The sequence below is a fragment of the Octopus sinensis genome, linkage group LG8 (genome assembly GCF_006345805.1).
Source record: "Octopus sinensis linkage group LG8, ASM634580v1, whole genome shotgun sequence".
In the NCBI taxonomy this organism is placed as follows: Eukaryota; Metazoa; Mollusca; class Cephalopoda; order Octopoda; family Octopodidae; genus Octopus; species Octopus sinensis.
In genome coordinates, this window is record NC_043004.1 from 97032265 (window position 1) to 97038919 (window position 6655).

The following is a 6655-nucleotide window of genomic DNA, read 5'->3' on the forward strand; positions in this document are numbered from 1 at the left end:
TAAAGATGATTGCCGCTGATACAACGAGTGTAAACACTGCGAAAAGAAATGGCATTGTCATTCAGTTGCAAAGACTGTTTGCTCAAAAGGGCTTGAAAGAATCGCCATTTATTGGTTGTCAGCATCATATCTTTGATAGAGTTCTTCTTGTTGTAATGGATAACGAACTTGGAGAAAAAAATCATTTCCCAATATGGAATAAACATTCATCCTAGAGCTTCTAATTAATTACGAGAAACTCCAGACTAATTTTAACAATGGAGAAGAAAAGATTACTGAATCAGCAGGATGGCGAGATGACATGAAATTTCAATTTCATTTGACCAGAGATTTTCGTTTCTTTGAAGAAACCGGCAAATTTCCTGTTGTAAAGTTTCAAAAAATACCCAACTTAAGTTATGCAAGATGGAATTCACGAGCAACACTAGATCTTTTGGCAGTTATTCTACCAGACAAAAGACTTTTGCCTCTCAATGATTGTCGATTTATCTCTTACCGCTGGGCAGATTTTTGGTTTTCTCACCAAATGTTCAATGCACATAATTATCAGAGCTTATGTGGTAGCCTGTAAGTTCATAAAAAGGCACGGATCTCCGTAAAAACCTTTTGAAATCGAGAACCATTAAAACTGGAAATTCCCAGAACAAATCAGAATGCAGAACGGGCAATCGAGTGCCTTCAAGATCATTATAATGTTTGTAAAAAGTACAGAGAGAGGATAATAAATGAAACAAGAAATGAGAAAACCTAACAATGCAGAAATTTTAAAAAAAAACATAATTATCGAGTGAAAAGGCCTCTCTTCCAAAGGATACAGTGAAATGAATCTGTGCCTGCGTAGATCCTGTCAGTTTGGATAACCGGATGGGCAGGGACCCCGTTTTAATCCGGAGTTTTTGTTAGTAGCTGCACCCCACATGATGATGATGTTGGTACCATACGCTGGGGAAGGCGGTGGAAAGCTAGCTGTAAGTTGGTAGCAGTGGTAGACGGTGTTGATGGTGGTGAATGTTATGGATCTAAGTGACACAGATTTCTTCGATAGTACCCTGCTGAATAAAGGACTCAGCGCCCGAAATATGAAGATTGTTGTAAACATTTTGCATTGTTAGAAGCTTTCCCCATTTCTCATTTCATTTCTTATTCTACATGCACATATACACACACTAACATATGCACGAACACGCACATACACACGTAGGTTTGTGTGTGTCTGTATATGTTATATATATATATATATATATATTATATATATATATGCACATGCGCATGTGAATGTGTGTGTGTGTGTGTTTGTTCACTTACACACATACATATATATCCCATACATACTAGCAGACACGCATAAATTGATTTAAAAATTCTTAATGTCAATTGTTAGTTCAAATACTTCGTATGTGCCTGATCATGCATTCCCTATATGCACACACATATTGACTGTACGCATGCCCGTGTATGTAGTTAGTGAGTGTGTATTCGTTTGTATCCATAAGAACTTGTTTATATGAATATACACTTCAGTATGCGTGAAAGAATGTGCTTCTACATGTATATACGAATGTATGTGTGCGCACATTTAATTTCTGTGAGGTTTTATTCATATATTGATATATGTCTTTCCTAGTTTTTAAGTTTATTTAAAACTATAGCAGTTTCAAATATATTCCAGAAAAAAAACTTTTGAAATTAGTAATACCCACAGATTTTCATTTGGATTTCTTTGGATTTTATTCTGTACAAGAAGTTTCTCTATATATGTATATTGTTGTGGTTCTTAGCGGTGTGTATCTTTAGATATGTAGACAAGAGCTTGTGTACGGGCATAAATTTTTGTTTTTGTAAACGTGTATTTGTTCTAAACCTGGAAACTTAGTTTGAAAATATTTCTTACGCTTTACATATGAGCAATATGTTTGTATAAAAACATAACATTTTTTTGTGGTTATGTGTATAACTATAAGGGTATATTTTACATATGAGATGATGCAGTTATCTCATTGGCTATGTAGTTGTCTGTGTGTCTTTTTCTAATTGTGCTCTTCGATTGTTTTGTTCAACCGTTTTAGAAATAAATCAGATTATATTTGCTTGTGTGTGCACTGGGGTGCATGTTGCACGCATTAACTTTCCCAAGTGTTCATGAGTGTATCTTCAAGTGCATTCCATATATACAGGCGTATATACTTGGGTATTTATATATTGTTCTCTCCCTCCCTCTCCGTGTACACACACACACACATACACGTATAAGATACAGCTGTGCATCGTTAACCAGCTGGAGGAGATGTCCCCTTGGGGTTAAAAAGTCACAGTAGAGCTCGCTGGAATGGACAGCCATGTTAAAGTGGTTACGAATATTATATATATATGTATATGTGTGTGTGTATATATATATATATATATATATATATACACAATATATATGCATACATACATCATACATGCATATATACACACATACATAAATACATACATACTACCACAAATAGTTCTTTTTACAAAAGTCCAACATGTTCACAACATCAGAAAGCACAATAAAATTAACAGAATTAATATTCCAAATATAGGAAAATAATTACGGAGATAATGCAAATGAAGAAGTAGCACAAAATGAATGAAAACACACTACTTACTCAAGAAACTTTATATCCTCAGCTGCCGAATGTATTGTCTTTATTGTTTTAATATCAAAGACATGACCATTCCGCCTGACGGTATCAGAAGTTTTATCTATGAATAACAATAACCCTTTCTATTCTAAGCAGAAGTTTTGAAATTTCTGCCAGTTCGCCGCCTTCTATGAATAACAATAATGGAAGCTTTCTGATTACGTATAATTCTTATAATAATAATAATTATTGTTTGGTTAATTTTGCTGTCAGTCTGTCTGTCTCTCTCGCTATTTATTAATACTAACAGAAGAGTCGACTTCGACTGAGCGGATAGAGAGAGAGAGAGAGAGGCCACTGGTAGTAAAATTTCCAGAAAAACAAAATTGAAAAAGAGGTCACTACTCTATTTATATCTTACGTATATCATATATATATATGCTGTTTTTATGTCTCGAGAAATTGTCATTATGAGAGAATATTCATAGTCCTAAAAATGATGCAATATAATGGTAGTGCTTATTTACTGGCCGATCGTGCTTATTTCACGTGCTTTAGTGGCTAGCAGGAGGAACAGCCTGGTACTAGACAAGCTATCCTAGGATACCTCAGTCGATGCCGCTCACGCGGGGACTGGAGGTTCGCATCTCTGTGCAGAGCGGGTTAAGTAAGTGGTGTGGAAGGAGAAGAGAAGATGAGACAGAGAGATGAAGATGAGGTATACATTTCGAGATTCAACTGACCACGGTTATTAGTCTGCTTACAGAAATGCTTAATGGGTGTATAAATCGTTCTCTGTGTGTGTATATATATATATATATATATATATATATATATATTAATATATGAAACACACATATATATATACACATATATATGTATATACATACATATGTACATGCATACGTACATACATGTATATATATATACATATACATATATATATATATTCTTTATATGAGTTCGTATGTTGAAACATATTCTGTTGTGTCTGGGGAGAGTCATTTTCTTTTTGTGCCTTATAATGTAACACACTCACCGGTAAAATTTCCACTTATTTCTTATTTTTACTTACCTAAAACTTTCGTTGTCTCTTGCAACCTTTTTAATTATTTACACTGCACACATATAGAGATGCACATCCATACATACAAACATGGTACATTAGTTGTATAACACACGCGCACACACACACTCACACACACAGTCAAACATGCACACACAAGGAGACAGAGGTGCATACATATACAAACACACGCTCACACAGATATACATAGAAAATTCACAAAGACATGAATATGCAGGATACATACATACAGATACACACACATGCATACATATATACATATGCATACATACACATATATACATACATACACATGCATACACACATACACACGTACATACATGCATGCATGCATAGGCACACACACTGACCCACACACATGCGCGCAAACAAACAAAAAGGAATGCAGTGTAAATAATGGGCAGAGTCAAAACTATTGAAAAGGTTGCAAGACGCAACGAAAATTTTAGGAAAATAAAAATAAGAAATAAGTGGAAATTTTCACCGGTGGGTGTGTTACATTATAAGGCACAAAAAGAAAATGACTCTCCCCAGACGCAATTGTATATATACACAAAAGAATTAGTGTACATTTAAACACGTAAGAGTGTTTAAATGTACACTAATTCTTATAAAGAAAATATGTTGTCTTTTGACATTTTATACATACTAGGCCACTGGTAGTAAAATTTTAAAATATTGCTACCTTATCTTAATCTTATTATATATATATATATATAATATATATATATATATATATATTATATATATATACATATATATATATATATAAATATGTATATATATATATATATATATATGTATGTATATATATGCGTGTATACATATGCATGTATATATTTATATAAATATGGTATATATATATACATGTATATATATGTATATATATATATATATAATATATATATATATATAATATATATATATATATATATATATATAGGGAGAGAAAGTGAGAGAAATAGTTTTCGATTCCTATATTTTGGACGTCAGAGATGAATATATTTAGCATCGCAGAACGCTATATAGAGAAGAGAAAAATAAAACATTTTCTAATTAGGTGCAAGTCTGTCTTCAACATTCTTCTAAATTTATATTTATCTCTTGGGCACTTACTTATCTTCCAACTTACACCAAACTTGATCCTTGTTGGATATCAACTTATAATCACAATAAAGTGGAGAAAATAAAATAACGAATATAGTAATATTTAGAACTGAAAATATTATTAACGATAAATTCAGCATTAAAATCATTACATATCATGTAAGCTTTTAAAAACATTCAACTTATCTTCATTAAAATGAAGAAAAATATATGTACATATATTTACTATATACGTGGCACTCCGTCGGTTACGACGACGAGGGTTCCAGTTGATCCGATCAACAGAACAGCCTGCTCGTGCAAATGGCTGAGCACTCCACAGACACGTGTACTCTTAACGTAGTTCTCGGGGAGATTCAGCGTGACGCAGAGCGTGATAAGCCTGGCCCTTTGAAATACAGGTTCAACAGAAATAGGAAGAAAGAGTGGCGAAAGAGTATAGCAGGGTTCGCCACCACCTCCTGTCGGAGATTCATGGAGCTTTAGGTGCTTTCGCTCAATAAACACTCACAAGGCCCGGTCTGGGAATCGAAACCATGATCCTACGACCGCGAGTCTGCTGCCCTAACCACTGAGCCATTATGCCTTCACATTTACTATAATAACCTACGATAAGCTATGTTATTTATGTTTATCCTCCTAAAACGCTTTCACATATTTTGCACCTAGGCAACGTTGGATTACTCTGCTAATTCATGTAATCTACATGCTGTGAGGAAGATATCTGGCGCAGTTTAGCTCAAGCTGTCACCATCTTACCCGGCAATTACCGTATTTGTTCTTAAGATAGAACGGTATTTGAGAGTGAATATTTGTCTCCCTTGTAAAAGTGGCGACCTAGTATTTTGAAACGGAAATTGCGTCTTCTAAAGAAATATTTGAGAAAGCGACACCATAATAAATTGGAGCTCGAGCAATTAGGGGATTCGCATAAGATCTCATAAACTTTTTTCCATAAATGTTCACAAGCGAAGAAAATGTGTAGAAAAATATCGAATTTCGAAACACATTTTTCTTTAGAATAATGTAAGAAAAAATTCCTGGTCTTAATAGATTAACATTTTCCTGGAGGTACTAAAGTAAAACTTTTAACAAACCATCTTTAAAGGTCAGAGATATTTTTACTCCCAACAACAAGAAAATAATCTCAAGTAGAACCACCAGACTGATAATTCCAGATTATACATTCATAAATCCAAAACCCTGCTCACAAGATCAGACACGCAACGTAACTCAGTATTATACGAATCTGAAGTCATCTCAAGACACAAAATAAAAGGATCGATAAAAGAAATAGCAAGATATAGCAAGAAATTAACAAACGATCTCATGACACAGGTAGATAACATTATCATTTACTGCATCAAATGGAAAACTCCGGAGAAATGAAACCCATATGTGAATGGATGAAAACTGCAGGTTCTGTAATGTAGAAAACATCCTGCCAAATTCAGAGTTACGCAAACTATTTAACTTCGAATTTAGCTAATTCACTTAGTGTATCCATCAACTCAAGATTGTCACATCCAAATGGATAATACCTCCTTCACTGGAATGACAGTATAACAGTTACCCAGACGTGCACCCATGTTGTGCCCAAAACAGACGCCATAAATCTACACTGTACACTGAGCATAAAACATTTCTTCCTTTTGATATACTTCCAGTTTTAGACATAAAACATCACTACTGTATGCCAAAATACTTATACATCCCAACATTCGACGAGAACACACGCACCATGAATAAATACATAAATTCCTGCACAACACAATATGTCTACAAAACACATTTTCCCTGTTAAATAAAAAAAATAATATGTTAGGTTTTAAAATGAAATAATTTGCTGACG